Source organism: Saimiri boliviensis, chromosome 5 (assembly GCF_048565385.1).
Source record: "Saimiri boliviensis isolate mSaiBol1 chromosome 5, mSaiBol1.pri, whole genome shotgun sequence".
Classification (NCBI taxonomy): Eukaryota; Metazoa; Chordata; class Mammalia; order Primates; family Cebidae; genus Saimiri; species Saimiri boliviensis.
Window position 1 is genome coordinate 150272123 of NC_133453.1, and position 21114 is coordinate 150293236.

Here is a 21114-nt window from a genome sequence, read left to right on the forward strand (position 1 = left end):
TTTCCTTAACCATAGTTATTAATAATTCTTGAATTAGATAAATTAATTTCTTCAACTTAACATTTTAAAAATTGGTTTTGCTATTCCTGTTCTTTTGCATCTCCATATGCACTTTAGCATAATCTTCTCTATTTCTACAGAAATCTTGCTGGAATTTTGATAGTATTTTTATTAAACATGCCTATCAATTTGCAGAGAATTTATATCTGTATTATGTTGAGTTGTCCAAGTCATAAAAACCATCTGTCTTTCAGTGATTTTAGATCTCCTTTGATTCCTCATCAGTATTAAATGTCTTTTCATGTTTTTTGTCCTTTTTCTAATTGGATTTTTTACAGCATAAAAAAATCATTATGTTCTTTGCGTAGTCTAGATACGATTTCATTAAGTGTTTTTCAGCAATTCTTTGACACCAGTGGAGTGTCCTACAATTCAGTTTTTCTTTTATACTTTTACGTTTAAATCTATGGTCCTTTTTGAGTTAATTTTTATGTAGGATCTCAGTTGTAAGTCAAGGTTCGTATTTTTGCTTATGAGTATCTGATCATTTCAGATAGTTATTAAGACTTTTTTTCAATGAGTTGTCTTTGTACCTTTATAAAAAAATTGCTTAGCTATTTTTGTGTGTGAGAAATTTCTGGGTTCTCTGTTATGTTCCATTGATCTATGTGTGTATCCCTCTCATTACCACACAGTGTTGGTTACTGTGACTATACGATAGGCTGTAGTATCTGGTAGAGTGATTCCTTCCATCCTCTTCTTTTTCAACATTGTTTTAGGTATGTTGCTTTTACCTATCAGTTTTAGAATTACTGTGGCTCTATATACAAAATATTTTGAAAAATTTTTATACAATTTGTGTTAAATGCATACATTAGTTTAGAAAGACATCGTGACTATGTTTAATCTTCTAATCCATGAACATGGAATATCTTTTTATTTAGATCTTCTATGACATTTTAAATTTGCATTTTGTAATTTTTAACATATACTTGTCATTTTTTTCTGCTTTCTGACTTCAGTCTTTTCTCTTACTCTTTGGTGTTTTGAAGGTGGCTTACATTACTCATCTGTTCTAGTATGTTGTGTTCTACTTTCATTAGAGTTCCTCATATTAATTGTAGCTATTTTAAAGTTTCTGATAATTCCAGAATCTATGTTATACCTGAATTAGTCTACTATCATGCTTGCTTTCCCTCTTCAGATTGTATTTTTTTCTTGCTGTTTAGCATCACTTGTAAATTTTAGATGAAAGGAAGACATGATACATGAGTAACAGGAAGGGAGGTAAATAGGCCGTCTGTGTGAGGCCTTAGGTTAACCTTACTGGCAGTTGGGCTGAGTTTAGTATTTGCTGTAGGATACATAACAGGGACTCCAAGTTCTTTATTTTTGCCTCCCCTTTCTGTCTTTTGGCTTCCTTAAGAATCTCTCCTTATATAGAATCTGTACCTTGCAGGTTTTCCACTGTAACCTCATGCTATTTATTAGACTCAGGCCCTGTGGATATGTGGTATGGTGTGGTGAAAGGGGGATGTTCTATTATCTTATGATAAAATGTGTCTTTTAGTAGCCCTGTATCTTCAGGCTGACTAAATTCGGGTCAAGCAGAGAATCTTTTTCAGTACCTTCTATTTCTTTCACTTTCCTTATTGCACTGGCTAGATCTTCCAGTACTAGGAAGAGTGAGAGTTGAGAGTGGGCATCCCTGCCGGGCATGGTGGCTCAAGCCTGTAATCCCAGCAGTTTGGGAGGCCGAGACGGGTGGATCACGAGGTCAAGAGATCGAGACCATCCTGGTCAACATGGTGAAACCCCGTCTCTACTAAAAAAAATACAAAACATTAGCTGGGCGTGGTGGCGCGTGCCCGTAATCCCAGCTACTCAGGAGGCTGAGGCAGGAGAATTGCTTGAACCCAGGAGACGGAGGTTGCGGTGAGCCGAGATCGCGCCATTGCACTCCAGCCTGGGTAACAAGAGCGAAACTCCGTCTCAAAAAAAAAAAAAAAAAAAAAAGAGAGAGAGTGCGCTTCCCTGAATTGTGACTGATCTCGACGGGGAAATCCTCGGTTGTTCACCACTATCTGCAGTGTTAACTGTATACTGTAGGTGTTTGTCAAGTTGAGCAAGTTCTCCTCTGTTCATTTTCTTAGAGCTTTTCCTAAGAATGGGTGTTGCATTTTGTTCGATACTTACTCTGCATTGTGACTGATCCAGTCGTGTGATTTTTGTTCTTTAGCCTGTTAGTGTGGAAGATTATATTGATTGATTTTTGAATATTGAACCAGCCAGGAATCCCTGGAATAAACCTCATGCAGTCATTGTATATAATTATTTTTGTATGTTGCTGGATTCTGTTTGTTATTATATATCTTTAAGGTCTGTGCACATATATTCATGAGGAATGTTGGTTTATACTATTTTTCCCTTTGTCCTTGTCTATATTGTTTTGATATCAGGATGATGGGTCTTCATAAAATTAATTAAATTTAGTAATGTTTCTTTCTTATCTGTTTTCTGGAAGAGATTGTATATAATATGCATTAATTATATTTTTGATGTTTGGTAGGATTCTCCTATAATTGACAAGCTTTCTGTCAATTTGTTAGTACTTTTTCATCCTTACTCTCCATTCTTCCTGGACTTCCATGACACGCATACTAAATCTTTTGTCTGACTAGTATCTGAGGCTCTGTTTATTTTTTCAGTCTATTTTCTTGGTAGTTTTTTAGATTGTGCAGTTTCTATTATTTTACATTTAGTTCCACTGAGTCTTTTCTCTTCCTCCATTCTGCTGCTTAATCCAGCAGTGACGTTTTTTAAAAATTATTTTTATCATCAAATTTTTTAGTACTAAGATATTCACTGGGGTCTTCTTTATATCTTCTATTGAGGGTTTGTTTCTTTGCTGAGCCTTTTTATTTTTTTCATTTGTCTCAAGTGTATTAGTAATTGCTTATTGAAACATTTTTGTGATGTTTGCTTTCTTACTGAAATCTTTGCTACATAATTCTAATATCTCTGTCTTCTTGGTGTAGACATCACCTGCTTGTCTTTTTTCCTTCAGTTTCAGATCTTCCTGATTCTTGGTAGGATGGAATCAGTGTTTTTCAGCTGAAACATGGACATTTCAGATATTATTTCATGCAACAGTGTATCTCATTTAAACTGTCTGTTCTGGCTTTCTGAGACACCACTCTGGCAAAAAGGGAGTTGGAGTTCATCACTTCCAGGTGGCAGTGCAAGTCCAGGATCCTTCTTTGGGTCTACGACCCTTGGAGGCTGTCTCCTAATCACGGCTGGATAGGGAGGCAGTTCCAGCTTCCCTCTCGGTCCCTGCAGATGGCGTGCTGGCCGGACAGGATTGAGTACCTGCTCCCAGGTGGTCTCCAACTGTATCATAGGAGAGTAAGCTCATCACTGTTTAGAGGAAATCCAGGTCTTATCTCCCTCATCGGCACTCTCTGAAACCACCTTAGTTGCAGGGTGGGTGCCTTACACTATATACCTTCTTGTAGCTCGAGAAGGGTAGAATTCAGGGCTCCTTCTTACTCAGCCTTTGTTTGCAAGGCCAGGTCCACCGTTTTATCTATTCTGTTCAACTGGAAAAGACTGGTTATTGTTTAAAAGTATTCTGCGTGTTAGGGTGCCTCTTTACTAGTCCTTTAACTAGAGAGAGCAGACTTCTGTTCAGAATATTTAAAATTCATGTGCATTGGTGTGTCTGAGTTTTTAGCTTCTTCAGTTCCAAATCTGAGTCAAAAGGACAAAGAAAAAAGAGAAGAAACCCGAAGATACTCACTACCGTGTCATCCCTTGGGTCCCGACGCCCTGGCTGTCTAATTCTCACTGTCTTATTATGATGGTTTTACATACAATACCCAGGGGTTTTAGTTGCAGTCAGCGAGAAAATGTCTCTTCTATCTTACCAAAGTGAAATGGATTTATCTTTTAAAATTTTTTCCTCAGCTCACTCTTTTCTTGACAAGAGAAATTTTGATTTTGGTAGAAGATGAATTTATTTTCCAGCTTTTACTTTGAAGGTGGTCAGCAGTCAGATTTGTGTTCAGTTATAGGACCATGTATCTTTGGAATTGACAGACAGGATTACAGACAGAATTCGATGGTGTGGAGTGTTGTCCTGTGTTTTACAGGCTGATTTGCTGCCACTGATTTCTAAGCAGTTCATGCTGTGAAGAAGTTTCATCCCATCATTTTCCTACCTGCCTGTGACCTGCTTGTAGAATGTCATTTTTTTTTTTCTAAAAGCAGAGCTGCAGGAGATGAAGACTCTCCTCCCCGAGCCCCAAGTCCAACAGAGAAAGAATCATATTTCTGAAGTGGAAGAGAAGAATATATTGTTGGGAAAGTTATTTGTACTTGCTGGTAGAGAATATTGCACTATAAAAAATGAAGCACAGATAACTAGAATTCAATTACTGGAGGTCTGGCATGGAAGACTGGAAACATATATTCTGGAGAAGAAAAAGACAATTCTTTTTAAAAATTATAATTTGCAAACTCGTAAGATTTATCTAGGGTTAAAAAATCCTTAGGGCAGTGAAATGTTATTCCCATGTGATAGTTTTCCCCATAATAGTTGGTAATATATGAAATAGACATTTTTCAAGATTTGAATACAGGGGTCATAAGCTAAAAAACAGCCAGAGATAGTTTGTCATTTGACAACAGTGGATTAAAAATAATAGACTTGAGTTCCTTAGGCTCCTCCTATATTTTCTGTGCCCCCTGCTGTTTAACCCCCTGCATTTCACTGATTTTTGTTGTCAACCTGAACTTTAGAAAGCCCTTGAGATACTTTCTCCTGTGTTCAAGTTCATCCCAAGCTTGGAGAGTAGGCAGACATACAGGTTCCAACCCTAGTCTGGCCATGACCACCTGTGTGACACTGGGTAAGTTATCAGTCCAGCTTCCTTACCTACACACTGGGGGTAGTAATAGAACCTGCCTCAGTGATACTTCTCATACAGACACATTCCAACATCAACGCACAAGAGCTCATCATCGTGATTATGAGTGGAGTGAGACATCACAACAGACGAGGCAGTTTATAAGACTGTGCAGTGTCGGAAGTTCGGACGTTTGATGGCGCCTCCCCAGATTTCCTGTCCATGGGGGTCCCTTGCTGAATATAAATGATAACCTGCTTGTTTCATGTGCATTCATTCACACCACGTGGAGTCCTGTCCACGCAGGACTGGTGGTGTTCTTACGTTCTTAGCTCACAAGGACTTCCTGAGCATCCGCTCCAAGTACCTGGGCTCTGGCTCCCGGCTGCTGAACGGTGAACCATGAACCACACCGCGCACTGGCTGTCCAGATTTTTCCCTTTGGTTTCTTGGGTCAGGTGACGTTTTCATGTGGGAGGAACTTCAGGGATGCAGGTGGGAGGGGAACAAGACCTGAGTTGAAAGCTACTTAATACATGGAACATGATCCGGTCGGTTTAGGGTAAAATACGCCAGGATGGAGAGATAGGAGGGAGGTGGAATACACCTGAGTCTGTAATCTAGACATGCAGGACACTGCACCAGCAGACGGACTGCACCCGTGGCGAGGGTGGATGCCTCAAGTGTGATTTGGTGCTGAGCCTGTCAGTTAAAACCCAAACTGATCTCGTGCCTGAGAGTCCACGAAGAAGTGACTGTTAAAGACTATTTTCTCTTATTCCATGTTTATTTCTAAGTCATTTTTATTTACTTTCAAATTATACCTACCAACGCTGTTTACATCTGCTTTATGTTAAAGATTTTGTGCAGTTGTAAAAGGATTACAATAATCATATCTGTTTTCGTAAGACTTCTATCTGAGAATGAGAAATTATCTTATCTTCACCATGGACCTGGGATGAGTTTCTTTTTAAATAATGTGTCAAAGGTTAGAATAAACTGCCATGTATCTAAATTAAACACTTAATAACAAATAAATGGCATTTTTGTTCAAATATTAAATCAGGGAAATTGAAACCTTCATTATTTCCATGATAATCGTATCATCTGGGGAATACCTCCTTATGAGGTGAGCATATTTTACAGCTGAAATTTTTCATATGCCACATTACCACCTGAATATTTATTTGTAGAATGCTGTGTCATTTCACTCTGGTTTGAAAGGTGTTGCCCTTAAAGTTCATATGTTCCTCGCCCGCACACACTGCCCACCTGTTTCCACCAGAGTGCCACACTTCATCAGGTACCGGCCGCTGTCGTCAGCAAGTCATGGGAAGTGTTCTCTCCAAACTGCTCACTTTGCTTATGGCACCAACCAAGGACTTATTTTTTATTTCTTCCTTGTTCCTCTTCGTCCATGCCCTCCTCCTCCACATTCTACTATAAAATTTATATTTATTGAAGTAATTTAAGTTTTATGGTTAAAAGAATAAGATAGTACTAAAAGACTTAAAAAGAAAAATACAGGCCAGGCAAGGTTGTTCACATCTGTGATCCCGGAGCTGTGGGAGGACGAGGCAGGTGAATCTCTTGAGCTCCTGAGTTCAAGACCAACCTGGCCAACATGGTGCAACCCCATCTCTATTAAAATTACAAAATTTGGCCAGATGTAATCCCAGCTACCGGGGAGGCCGAGGCATGAGAACTGCTTGAACTCAGGAGGTGGAGGCTGCAACGATCTGAGATTGTGCCACTGCAGTTAAGCCTGGGCAACAGAGCGAGACTTTGTCCAAAAAAAAAAAAAAAAAAAAGTACAGCTCCTTCCATCCTGCCTGAACCTGGGTTCATTTTCCAGGAATTCCTTCTCTCGTTTTCCATTATGTTCCTAGTGATGTGCTTGTATGAACACTGGATTATTCATTCTTAGCTATGTTGATGCGTCCTGGAAGTACTAGACTTCCCCTCTCGGTCACCCTATCCTTCCTCCCCCGGCTTCCCCCATCCCGCCCTGGTCACCATAACTGACCTCCCAAAGCAATCATGAACCAGGATTTGGTCAGATACACATTCCCTGCTTGCAGTGTTACTGTGACGTAGTTACTGAACTCTGCAGATTGTCCTAGTGTGACCTGCTCACCTTTTAGGGAGGAGGTCGCATAGGTCATGTTTGTCCAGGAGGCGGTTAACTCCCTGTGGTGTTGCGTTGGCAGCTCAGATGGAAGCACGTCGTCCTCGCTGTGGGTGGGAAGGCTTTAGCCAGCTGCCATGGCCACAGCCTCGATCGCTCTCCCTCCTGTGCCCACAGGGCTGCCTGCCATAGCAGCCTGCCCGGACCCTTCCCTGTCATCCTGCAAGACCCTCCCACTCTTCCCCAGGTGGACTCCCTGGCCCCTGGACCAGGTCTCCCCTGTCTTGGTCATTCTGCTTCCTTGCTTTCGTGGAGTATATTCTCCAGGAACTTTCTGAGGAACGTTGTATGGAAGGAAACGGTGAATGGGTAGCAAGTACTTTCCCCTGACCGTTCTGCAAGCACTGGCCCACTGCTGTGGGTGAGTTCTGGGCCATCCTTCCTCAGGCCCATCTGACGGTGAGCTGCCTCTTGCCCCAACCCCCTTTATCCTCAGCCACCACCACAAAGCGTTTCGCTCCTTTATTCTGGAATTTCAAATGCTGGTGTATCCGGTTTTCTTTTCATTATGCCAAGGACTAGGCGAGTCTTAATGACACGTGAAGTCAAGTCGTTTGATTGTTGAGGTTGCTTGGCGTTACTTCGTTGATAATTCTTTCTTTTACGTTGTTACTTTTCTCTTTTAGAGTATTTCTCTTTTTGGTTTTATACTAGCTTTTGGGAAATCCCTTCAAATTTACCTTCCATCTACTGGCTGCTTTTTCGTTTCTGAACGATCGTTCTAATACTTAGGATGTTTCTTTTCTACAGCATCCTGACGTTATTTCGATGACCCGGTAACTTTTTTTTCTCTTTCTGGGGAGCTGGACCATCGTTTCTGGAAGTTTTCTTCTGGCCTCACATTGCTGCTGTTTGTTTTGGAGTACATCATTCAGGACAGAGTATCCCCCACTGACCTCTCATTAATAAGTAGATACGAAGCCCTCATGGGTGATTGGAAGCTCTCTATGGATTTTGTATTAGGGTGAAGACTGGGGGTTTCAGAGAAGTACTACTTGTTGGTATTTCCGGGTCTTTTTACTTTGGCTTGTTAATTTCTCCCTCCCCATGGAAGTTCGTATTTTTTTTTCTATTAATTTGTTGCCTGGGAAGTTGCAAACCTGCAGACAGAATGCTGGGAGCCTGTCAAGGAAAGGGGTCGGTGCACCCACCTGTTGTCTCTGCGTGTCACTGAATCCACGGTCTCTGATTCAGCCTCCAGCCGTGCACTCTGTGGCTCGGGAATCGAGTTCTAACTCTTTCTTCTCTTTCGGATCCTTTGGACGTTACTACTCAGTGATACGTGGAATGCCACCCCCTGTGGTGCTTCAGAGACCCCCGTCAAACCCTGTGATGGTCCGAGATGTCACCTTTCTTGAAAGCTAGTAAGTGGGCCTGCCATAATGTCATGGGTTCTGGAAGAAGACAAGAGATGCCTGGGTCAGAGACAGGACGTTGTCACCCAGCAGGCGTTGTGAGTCTCACGTTTGCCTCTGGCCTCCCTGTCCTCCAGGTTCCATGGGGACAGTGTGAAACAGCCAACAGTCAGTGCCACAGCTGAGGAGCCCTGAACCTAAAACCCTCCGTCTTTTATAACGTCTGTATGCCTTTTTAGTGATGCTTTTAGATGAAGAAAAGCTCTTAATCTTAAGAAGTCCAGTTTGCTTGCCAATGTTTTTTCTGTTATGTTCAGTGTTTTTGATGTCCTGTTTAAAAGATATTTGCTCATTTAAAAGTCATATACGTTTGTGTTTTCCTTTTTCTTAAAATTGGAATATTTTAGCATTTTGAATATATTAGCATTCATATTTTGGTCTATAATTCACTTCAAATTAATTTTTATCCGTGGTATGAGGTAGGAGTCAAAGTTCATGTTTTTCTCATCATACAGATATCTGGTTGCTACAGGAACATGTATTAGAAAAATTAAAGCGTGTGCAGAATCTTAAAGACTAGGAGGGTGAAACCGTGGTTAATATATCACTGCTTCTATAAACTGAAGGACATGAGACCCAGTGCAGCAGCCAGTACTGTGTGCTGTGAAATGACAGGCCATTCCAGCGAAACGGAGTGAAAAGATACCCTCCCTGTCTTTAATTAACATAAAAATCTATGCATAGAAATACACTTTACACATATACTATACTTTTATTTGTAAAAGTGAAGGGAAAAGTTATGCACTAAAACTGTTTACGTGATTCTGTAAGACGGTTGTTTGCAACTTCCTTGTACTGAAGTTGTCCCATATACCCCCCAAATGTCTGGGGATACTCAGGAAAAAGTAAGGAATCAGGAAGAACTGTATGTTATGACATGGTGAGGAATTTCCTGGGAGAGAGCCCAATCCGAAAGGAGCACTCACGAAAGGTGAGCTGGATTCACTCCTAGAGCTTTGGTCCACACGGTCAGGGATCATTCTGAGTTTAGTTTGTTCTGTCCTTGGGTACTTGAGAAGGAGGTGGTAAGGGGACAGCTCACGCTATTTCACTCACATCAGTAAGGTGCTGGCATGGTAAAGCAGCCTTACGTTGGGCGCTCTTAGACACAGGTCTCTACAGAAGGGTGAAGTGAACGCCTGCCTCCTGTGTCCCTGGCCACTGTGCAGCTCTGGTCCTCTGAGAGCTGTCGGGTCAGTGGACCACATGGAATGGTAATGGTGCCTTTTTGACATGGAGGTATGTGCCAGGTCGGGTGCAGTACCTGGCAGTGATGGATATCCATGGTATCCAATGGAGAAACACGGCAAATGGAAAGGGAGTACCTAGTGTTTTCTAGAATAGGAATAGAGAGAGAAAATGGGCACCATGTGGTGACTGGCCAGAGGCTGGCCTGGGCTGGCTCCTCAGCACGTGTGAGGCGTCCTCTGATGCCCTAGATACGGCTGATGAGCTGAGCAAACATTGGCAGGAGGTGAGGGGGTTCCACATTCACAGCTGGGATAAGGGACGACAGAAAATTACCTTGAGCACGTAAGGGTAAGGCACCATCACTGTTTTTAGAATTTAAAACCTTAAACTCCTCTTACTTATTTGATCCTAGTGACAACCCAAGGGATTGCAGCTGTTTTTTCTAAGATGAGGAGCTCCATGTGACTACGTGGAGGTCATGAGATTCCCCGACACAGTGGGTGACGCAGCTCTGGAGCCTGGGCTGGTGGCCGTCACTGTCACTGGACCTCTTCTGGCCCTCACCAGTCTCAGTGTCTCATGCGGCTGCTCCTCACATTACCTGCCGGGCTCCCCAATCCACCTGCCTGCCAAGTGCGGTCCCAGATGAACTCTGCAGAAACACACACCTCTCACCGTGTCTCCTGAGACTCCTGCTGCCCTCTGAATTACATCTAGGCTGGGCACTGTGGCTCATACCTGTAGTTTCAACACGTTGGAACTAAGTAAGGAGGGAGGGTGGCTTGAGGGCAGGAGTTGAGTTCAGCCTGGGCAGCTCAGCCTCAGCCTCCCGAGTAGCTGGGACTGCAGGCACATATCACTGTGCCCAACTAATTTTTCTATTTTTTTTTTAATAGATACGGTCTTGCTATGTTGCCCAGCTCCAGAGTTGTGTCGCCTTATAAGATTGTAGGCAAATCTCATAACCTCTGTGTGATCACATGGAGCTTTTCATTTGAGAAACACAGCTGCAATCTCCTGGGCTGTTACTAGGATCAACTAGGTGATAGGAGGCCAAAACCAGAGGATTGCTTGAACCCAGGAGTTTGAGGTCAGTGTGAGCCTACAGAGAATAAATTAGATTGTGTCACTGCACTCCAGTGGGACCCCATCTTGTAAATACAGAAGTAGGTCAGTGCTTCTCAGCGTGATGACCATATCTACACACCATTTTTCATCTCTCACTCTCTTTTATCCTCCGGCCAAACCTTGTGATTTTGATTTTCCTAACATGTCGAGTATTTCCCAAACTTCTGTGAATTTCTCTCTCCGAATGCGAGCGTCACTGCCATGCGTGAGTGGGCTTGCTCGTCTTAACCGTCCCATGGAGTGAACAATTCTGCGTGGCAGGCAGTGTACGAGTCTTCTTGGCACCTCTCCCTTGCAGGGGCTGTGAAACCCTGAGACGTGCCACTGTCACTCAGCGGCCCCTTTGGAGGGGACCAATTCAGTTACAGGAGGCATGGAAAGACGGAAATGTCCGAGGGACCCATATCCACGTCCACAAGTGAATTTTGTTGTCGTCGGCCATAGAATAAATTAGAATGTTTCACACATAAACTTTCCAAGATTGTTTTCTTGCTTTTACTTTGCAAATGTTCAAATGTAAAGAAAAGCTGAAAGAATAGCTTCATAGACACCTATTTACCCTTCACCTAGATTCACTAATTGTCGTTCTTCACCACATTCACCATGTCTCCAAACGCACAGGCACGAACACAGCTTCTCTTCGCCAATCCTTTGAGAGTCAGTTGCAGACATTACATGTCAGCCCTGAATATTTCGCGTGTACCACCGGAGAATGAAAACCTCCCCCTGCATACTCACAATACAGTAAATGAAAGTTGTCATTTGGTATCAAATCTACATCCCAGAAATGCTGCTATCCCTGATATTACTATGAATTGGTATTAGCACATTAGTATTAATATGAGCACACAAGACAAACACTCCTACTGGCTTCTCGGTTGTACGTGAAAGACCTTTCATAGCTGTGTTGGTTTGATCCAGGAATCAAAGAGCCACCCTTGACAATTTCACTCATTGGACCTCTTCCGGCTCTTTTGATCTGGATTGGCTCCCTCCTGTTCAATTTGATGTATTTGTCACGGCGTTGACTTTCTGAGGATTCCAGCAGTTATCTGTCAGGCTTGTAAAATGCCCCCCATTCTGTAATATCTGATTATTATTAGATTATGTGGAACCTTTTGTGGCACCGATATCACATTGGTGAAATCATTTTAAACATTAGGTGTCAAGCATGGCACTTACTTCTGTTTTGAAAGGGGGTCTTCGCATCGTAATCTGCGTATGTTCATTAGTTCTTTACAAAATAAGGAAGTGATATTAACACAGGTGGGCTTCCTCTCGGTGCAAAGTGACGTCTGCTGTATCAAGACATGTTGCTTCTGAAGTGTTTGGAAAGGCGGTTCCAAAAGCAGATCCGTAAGCAGTTTCGAAAAAGAACTTTTTTCAAGCCATTCATTTCAGTCTTCTCCAAGACATCTAGGATGGCAAAAGTGCTTCTAAATATTTTTACTAGCAACACTTGAAAAATGTATAGAATTTAGAATTTGACATACCAGAAACTGATGGTACCTCAGATCAACCGTTCAGGACGACGCAGTTTCTGCTCTTAGATATAATTTTATTTCCTTTTCGCCTGATGTGAGGCACATGGGTAGGGCTTGATGCCGAGTGCCATGTGACTGGTGGTATGTCTGCCAACGGCTGGACACTCAGCACTGGGCAGTGCCAACGGTGAGGTCGCCTAACCCAGCATCCAACTCTGCCTCTGAGTCAGAGCATCTTTTACCGTTAAAATGCTGGAAAGTTCTGTGTGAAAATGTCCTCACTCTTTCACTGGTCAGTCCAGGTTCGAGTTCTTGTCGTGCTTTACCCACCTTAAAACCCTTCAGATATTAGAAGATTGCTCGTCCATTCTCTGAAGATGTTCTTCCCCAGGGTCTGAGCTCCTGCTGCCTTTCCGCCTCGGCCTCTGGCGTGCATGCTTTCTGCCTGTTTTCTCGTTGACACGTGTGTTCCAGCTTTCTGCCCCCCTTTCTTCCTGCCTCTGGACGGTTCTTCCCTTACACAATAATTTAAGTCCGCCATGCACGCACCATGCCCGCGAAAACCAAGATGAACTGCTGGTCCTCGAGGGGCGTCCCTTCGGTGAGGGGAGGATCGGGCCAGCAGAGGATGCCAACGGAGTGAGATGGCACCTGTCCGGGCACTCATCATACCTGTTGCAAAGGAGGAGGTGGCTGCCAGCCCTAGAGGAAGAAAAGGCAACCTCAGGATTGGAGGAGTGGCTGTTTTCTAGGGGGGGTGGGCGTGGCATCGTCCAAGAAGGGGGAGGTTGGGGGGAACACCTGCAGAGCTATGAAGTCAAAGTCGGGAGAGCAAGACCCCGCAGGGTTGGGGGGGGCGGGACCAGGGAAGGCCTTCTCATTGGCTCCCATGATGTCTTTAGGCGATGCGAAGCTTGCAGAGTGAGTGTCACGTTAGAGAGTAGTAACAGGGACAGACACAACTCTTACTTTAGAAGGAAGTTTGATGGAAAACGCGTTCATATCCCTCTACATAGGAGACAGTGAACTTTCTCCACGAGTGTTCTGATGTCACAGAGGGAGCAGTACAAAATGAAGTGGATTCTTCTGTTCTTGGAACAATTTTTCTTATGGTATCTCAGCTGATTGCAAATAGAATATCATCATTAATTCCATTTTATTATTGATTGGCTCTCTGTATAAAATCAATTTAAGAAATGCCCGAATGTGGATAACAGCTTTTTCTTTGAGGCAGTGAAGCTGCTCCTTTGAATTTGCAGTTCAGCCCTGAGAAATTACCTCACTCAGGAAGAGTGAGTCTTTCTGTATCCTCCTTCCTGGCTTGAGGACTCTTCAGGGGAGCCTCTAGGGCAATAAAGGTCTCGCAGGGAGGCCCCTGCCTGCACCCTGGCTGGACCCACGCGTGAAGGTCCTGTGTGGGACGATGCCTCTCAGCCCACCCCCTCCACCAGCTGGCACCAGCCACGCCTGCAATGTTGCAGCCCCCTGTGAGGAACTGGTGTTGGAGGGGTAAAGCAAACAGCTCCTGCTGTTTCCTGGGGAATGAAGACAGGCCACTTATTATCCCAAATATTTTATGCAAATAAAATCACGGTTTTACCCAGTGCAGCAAAGAAATCCATTATGCTGCAGGGTGCATGTCTCTAGACAAAGACGAAGCGAGTTCCTTAGCATGTATTTTAAGGAGATGATAGGATGTCTCTTATCTGGCCTGAAACGCACTCCCTTGTCACCTCCGAAGACTTCATGCTACGACAAGACTGTCCATTGAAAACCCGAGAGAAACGGACCTCATTCTCCCGGGGTTTCCCTCTCCTGCTCAGTGTGACCTGCAGTAATTTGGCTCTGCCCTCCTGAGTAAATACTTCTTCAGCTATCAGCCCCTCTCTGGGCCCTCATGCAGAGCAGGGACCGTGTTCTCACGCCTGTGTTCCCGGCTCCTGCGTCCAAAGCTCAGTCTCTGTGCCTCGTGCCTGCCGGCTGGGCGAACGGCTAAAGGGATGGCCACAGACAGTCCATGCCTGAGGTCCCCGGGCCTCCTCTGTGGCAGGCCCTGTGACCCTTTTTCTCTCTTTCTGCATCTGCTGAAGTAAGAATTAGATTTGTCTTTTGTCCTTTAGAGTGACGATTTGAAAATCGCTTTCTCTTCCTGGACTTACCTGACTGTAGCTTCCATGAGAAAGGCAGGGTGGACATTGTCGTCCTGTGTAGAGAAAGAGCGTCCACGGTGCAAACATCACCGTTAAAACTGACATCCTGGCCGTGGCCGAGCTCAGCTTCGCTCACTGTCTGTGTCAGCGCTGCCCGCGTGCAGCGGGTGGCTCAGAGTGAAGCTACTGTCCTAAGTTAAGAGGCTAAAACGTATCAGGTTTTAAGATTAACATAAATCCCTCCACCTGCTACTAGTTGGAGCTCAAAAATGCGATCCCTCTCCAGGGCACCCCCTGGAGTGCCCCAGAGGGAAGACAAAGCGGAGGTAACAGCTCCTCCTCGGGGGTCCTCGCTCCAGCTGGGCCTGCAGCTCTGCAGGCCTCCCCTCGGTCCTCAGGCCTGGTGAGGTGCACGCCAGGAGGAAGGGGACTCCCTCTGACCACGCCGCATCGGCTGCCAGGGTCCGTAGGGAAGGCGGGGCTGCACCCCTTGGCCGTGTGGGTGGAGGTGCGGTCAAGGTGCTATTCCAAGTCCTTGCACGGGAGTGAAGCCCAGGCCTGAGGAGAGAGCCGTGCGGCCGTGACCTGATGTGCATGGCGGTCAGGCGCTTCTTGCTCTTTGTGAATGAGTCTATTGGAAAAGATAACTGAGCACACAATAGGCAACTACTGTACTCAGGGCTGGGGTGCCACGGAGAGCAAATTAGACGTGGCCCTGGCACGTGGCGCTGCCGAAGAGGCTCCCCCGCAGCCAGGTGCCCACGAAAAGAATGGGAGTGACGCATTAAAAGAATCAAACTTCTTCAGATTGAAGGAAAGTTATACCTTGGATGGACGCTGGAGTCTACTGAAGGAGTAGAGAGCTCAGACACATGCAGACATGTGGGTAACTAGGAAGCACCTTTTCCATTCCTTAGTATTTTTAAAAAGATGTTTGGTCATCTAAAGCAAAAACAGTAGAGTTTATAACATGTACAGGAGTAACATATGTGGCAGTAATAGCCCAGAGAACGAGAGGGAAAATGAACGTTCACTGTTGTAAATCACAGACCACATAATATGTACACAAGATATTCTTTTACAGTAGACACTGATAAATTATATCGATCGATCGATAGATAGATAGCCACCATTAAAAATAATGCTTCGAGGTAAAGCTTAAAAGTCAATGAGTGAAAAATCTGGAGACAACAGATGCTGGAGAGGATGTGGAGAAATAGGAACACTTTCACACTGTTGGTGGGAGTGTAAATTAGTTCAACCATTGTGGAAGACCGTGTGGCGATTCCTCAAGGACTTAGTCATAGAGATTCCATTTGACCCAGCAATCCCATTAGTGGGTATATACCCAAAGGATTATAAATCACTCTACTGTAAGGACACACGCACACGAATGTTCATTGCAGCACTGTTTACAATAGCAAAGACCTGGAACCAACCCAAATGCCCATCGACGATAAACTGGACAGGGAAAACGTTGCACATAAACACCATGGAATATTATGCAGCCATCAAAAATGATGAGTTCGTGTCCTTTGTAGGGACATGGATGAACCTGGAAACCATCATTCTCAGCAAACTGACACAAGAGCAGAAAATCAAACACTTCATGTTCTCACTCATAGGTGGGTGTTGAACAATGAGAACACATGGACACGGGGAGGGGAGCATCACACACTGGGGTCTGTTGGGGGGAAATGGGGGAGGGACAGTGGGGGGCGGGGAGTTGGGAAGAGATAGCATGGGGAGAAATGACAGATACAGGTGAGGGGAAGGGAGGCAGCAAATCACACTGCCACATGTGTACCTATGCAACAATCTTGCATGTTCTTCACGTGTACCCCAAAACCTAAAATGCAATTAAAAAAAAGAGTCAATGAGGGAAATATAATAGAAACTCTAAAAGGCTCAATTGATCCAAAACAAGAAGACAGAACAAAAAACAGATGGAACAAATAGAAAATAAATAACAGGATAAAAGACCATCAGACACATCAGTAATGACATCAAGTGTGAACAGACCAAATTCCCCAGTTAATAAGTTCAGTGCCTCAGTTTCCCCATGGAGGTGTCAGTGCTCTTGATTATTTTGAGAACACGACAGTAGAGATACATTGTATGAATCATGTCAAGAACGTAACAAATAAGATGTGGGCAAGAAATGGATGATCTCACTGTGATTTCCACAGCGCCACGCCTGCGTTGTCCTGGGCGTTGAAATGGAAAGGCTGATGTAAAAATGTGCCAATTACCAGTGTATTATTTGTGCGTCCCCAAATAGATTTCGAATCTCTCATCTCAAGCAATTTTCAAATTGAAAATATATAATTACTACTTTCAAGTCTGTCCCTTCCAGATTGGGCTTTTAGCACTCACTCTGTAGCTGACTCAGACGATCCGTCAGGTGACAGAAACGCGGGGAGCCGGGCAATGTCTGGTGCTGGCTGAGGATGCTGGGGCTGGGAGGAGATGACCAGGGCCCCACAGCCGTGATGCTCAGGTTCACCGCTCAGCGGGGGCTGGGGTGAGATCCTAGACATCAAGTTGTTTCTGCCAAAACACAGTCCACACACCTGGTAGGACTCGTAAAACACAGGCCTGTAGAAGGCAGGCCCCTAGTGAAGAAATGAATTAGAGCTTTGAACATCTGCATCAAATTTTAAATCATGGAATCCTTTCCTTTTATTTTACCTTGTCTATTAATAGTAAATGAAAATTATATGTTTCTTTCCCCTGGCCTGCCAGTGGAAAAGCTAGAAATAAAGGAACGTTGCTGTACATGGATGCTCTTACTGAGTCACTGAAACTGCTGGAAGTGCCCAAGACATGTGTGAGGCTGTCACTTTCCCCCCCAATTGTATGTGTGTGTGTGTGTGTGTGCATGAATAGTACATACACACACACACACACTCACACACACACACACACACACACACAGAGATACCGTTCCAACAGTTAGGAAAACACATTCCTTCTCTTGCCGCCTAACACTATAGCTGTTGTCTGTTTCTGTATATTACGTGTATATTTTCTTAGAGGTGTTACCAAGCTCTTAGTCCGATGAAGATACATATGTGTGGTACCTGCTTGAGTCAGGCACGTTCAGCCCGTGTGCAGTGGGGAACTGTGAATAAGGGAGGTTTTCGCTTTGACGGTGTCTGTCTTGCCTAATTTTTTACTGCTGTAACAGAATAGGCACACTGGGTAATTTATAAAGAAAAGCTGTGTATTTGGCTTTTGGATTTTGGAGGCTGGACGGTCCAAGAGCATGGCGCAGCATCTGGTGGGAGTCCCCCCGAGGTGGGAGGCGTCACGTGCCGAATGAGCACACAAGACAGAAAAACGGGCCAAACTTACCTTCCATCAGGGGCTCGCTCCTGTGGCCATGGATCCAGGCATGAATCCATTTTCCTGATAACCTCTTAAAAGCCATGCCTCTTAATACCGTTATAATGGCAACTAAATTTCAGCGTGAGTTTGGACGGGCACACGCAACTCACAGCAGTGCGGAAATGAGAAGGGCCTATGTGTGGAGCCAGAAGGAGATGTGACGGGGCTAGGGCAGTGTGGACGGGTGTGTGGAGCCAGAACGTGATGTGGCGGGGCTAGGGCAGTGTGGACGGGTGTGTGGGGGGACGTGTTGTGATGGGGCTAGGGCAGTGTGGACGGGTGTGTGGAGCCAGAACGTGATGTGGCGGGGCTAGAGCAGTGTGGACGGGTGTGTAGGGGGACGTGATGTGGCGGGGCTAGGGCAGTGTGGACGGGTGTGTGGGGGAACGTGATGTGGCGGGGCTAGGGCAGTGTGGACGGGTGCGTGGGGGGACGTGTTGTGACGGGGCTAGGGCAGTGTGGACGGGTGTGTGGGGGACGTGATGTGGCGGGGCTAGAGCAGTGTGGACGGGTGTGTGGGGGGACGTGTTGTGACGGGGCTAGAGCAGTGTGGACGGGTGTGTGGAGCCAGAACGTGATGTGGCGGGGCTAGGGCAGTGTGGACGGGTGTGTAGGGGGACGTGATGTGGTGGGGCTAGGGCAGTGTGGACGGGTGTGTGGGGGGACGTGTTGTGACGGGGCTAGGGCAGTGTGGACGGGTGTGTGGGGGGACGTGTTGTGACGGGGCTAGGGCAGTGTGGACGGGTGTGTGGGGGGACGTGATGTGGCGGGGCTAGGGCAGTGTGGACGGGTGTGTAGGGGGACGTGATGTGGCGGGGCTAGGGCAGTGTGGACGGGTGTGTAGGGGGACGTGATGTGGCGGGGCTAGGGCAGTGTGGACGGGTGTGTGGGGGGACGTGTTGTGACGGGGCTAGGGCAGTGTGGACGGGTGTGTGGGGGGACGTGATGTGGCGGGGCTAGGGCAGTGTGGACGGGTGTGTGGGGGGACGTGATGTGGCGGGGCTAGGGCAGTGTGGACGGGTGTGTAGGGGGACGTGATGTGGCGGGGCTAGGGCAGTGTGGACGGGTGTGTGGGGGGACGTGATGTGGCGGGGCTAGGGCAGTGTGGACGGGTGTGTGGGGGGACGTGTTGTGACGGGGCTAGGGCAGTGTGGACGGGTGTGTGGGGGGACGTGATGTGGCGGGGCTAGGGCAGTGTGGACGGGTGTGTGGGGGGACGTGTTGTGACGGGGCTAGGGCAGTGTGGACGGGTGTGTGGGGGGACGTGATGTGGCAGGGCTAGGGCAGTGTGGACGGGTGTGTGGGGGGACGTGTTGTGACGGGGCTAGGGCAGTGTGGACGGGTGTGTGGGGGGACGTGATGTGGCGGGGCTAGGGCAGTGTGGACGGGTGTGTGGGGGGACGTGTTGTGACGGCGCTAGGGCAGTGTGGACGGGTGTGTGGGGGGACGTGATGTGGCGGGGCTAGGGCAGTGTGGACGGGTGTGTGGGGGGACGTGTTGTGACGGGGCTAGGGCAGTGTGGACGGGTGTGTGGGGGACGTGATGTGGCGGGGCTAGGGCAGTGTGGACGGGTGTGTGGGGGACGTGATGTGGCGGGGCTAGGGCAGTGTGGACGGGTGTGTGGGGGACGTGATGTGGCGGGGCTAGAGCAGTGTGGACGGGTGTGTGGGGGGATGTGTTGTGACGGGGCTAGGCAGTGTGGACGCGTGTGTCGGGGGACGTGTTGTGACGGGGCTAGGGCAGTGTGGACGGGTGCGTGGGGGGACGTGTTGTGACGGGGCTAGGGCAGTGTGGACGGGTGCGTGGGGGGACGTGTTATGACGGGGCTAGGGCAGTGTGGACGGGTGCGTGGTGGGACGTGTTGTGATGGGGCTAGGGCAGTGTGGACGGGTGCGTGGGGGGACGTGTTGTGATGGGGCTAGGGCAGTGTGGACGGGTGTGTGGGGGACGTGTTGTGATGGGGCTAGGGCAGTGTGGACGGGTGTGTGGGGGGACGTGTTGTGATGGGGCTAGGGCAGTGTGGACGGGTGTGTGGGGGGACGTGTTATGATAAGTGAAGCTTTGCACAGGTCCTTGGAGTAGCTCTTTTGAAATCTCGGCAAGTTCCTTAGGTCTTAGTGTACGTGTGACTTGGTGGCGTTCTTGGTCTAGAGTTTTCTGGGGATCGTCAGGACTGGGGTCTTCAGTGAGCTCTTCCCCACACCTCCATGATGAATCGGATTATTGATCGCCACACTGGTATGCCGCACTTCTACAGATTAAACTCCTCTCTAAGGCTCCGTTGCTCACTTTGGGGGCACATGATTACCTGGTCTCCCCTGTCCTCCAGCTGCTGGAAGAGACCCGGACATCACCTCCTGCCCCATCCAAGTGGTCAATACATACGTCAGACAGGCACTGCAAGCTTAGTCCACGGTGAGCCAGAAGTGGTCCCTGGATCCTGTCTCATCAAGTTAAATATGACTGCAGGTCCGCTACGCAGGGCAGGTGGCTTCCTGCCCTTCCAGGTGTCCGGGGATGTTCTTGGGTTTCTCCGTTTCTGAGAAGGGCCTCCGCTCCATAGACAGCGTCACTGTGCAGGTCTGGGCATCTGGAAGGAGGGGGCTCATTCCTTTCGGGCCACCTGTGATCCAGGATTTACTGAGTCTGAGAACAGCCACCCTGAGTGAACCACTCAAACAAGGCTGCCAGCAGCAATTTGTACCCCGCATCATTTGGGTGACCTGAATTCCACTCATCCATCTGTGAATGCTCCGAAACACTCCTCCTTCCTGCAGACCTCACTCTGGGGTTATGAGGGCTACACCTCATCAAATGGTTAGATTCATCTCCTGTGACAGCACGCGCAACGCTCCATTCTAAAAGTCTATAACCATTTTCCAGCTCTGCTGTTTACGTGTCAGGGCTTCCTTCTTGCATTTTAACTACCTAATTTATTTCAAAATGTTCTGGATGTATAGATGCAGACAAGTGTATGTCATTAGAGTCCTGTTAGAAGCACAGCAAAGAACTGTGGCATCATAACAGGGCTGCGCTGCTGAGAATGTAACTCAAACATATGTGCCCATTACATCTCCTCCTTGGTTAATGATTCTAAGCCATCTGGATATGGGTTGATGTAGTTTTATTGACAGGGGGGAGGGAGAGAGAGAGAGAGAGAGAGAGAGAGAGACAGAGACAGAGACAGAGACAGAGAGAGATTGGTTGATTCTGAATAGCATTCCTTGCTTCAAAATATTTTAAGAGTTTACTTTTCAC

The 21114-nt window shown here is 46.6% G+C and overlaps 1 protein-coding gene across 2 annotated transcripts in view; it reads left to right on the forward strand.

Moving 5' to 3' along the window:
* GABRG3 (gamma-aminobutyric acid type A receptor subunit gamma3) overlaps positions 1-21114 on the forward strand; it is a 499643-nt gene that overhangs the window by 165247 nt on the left and 313282 nt on the right. The window lies entirely within an intron of this gene.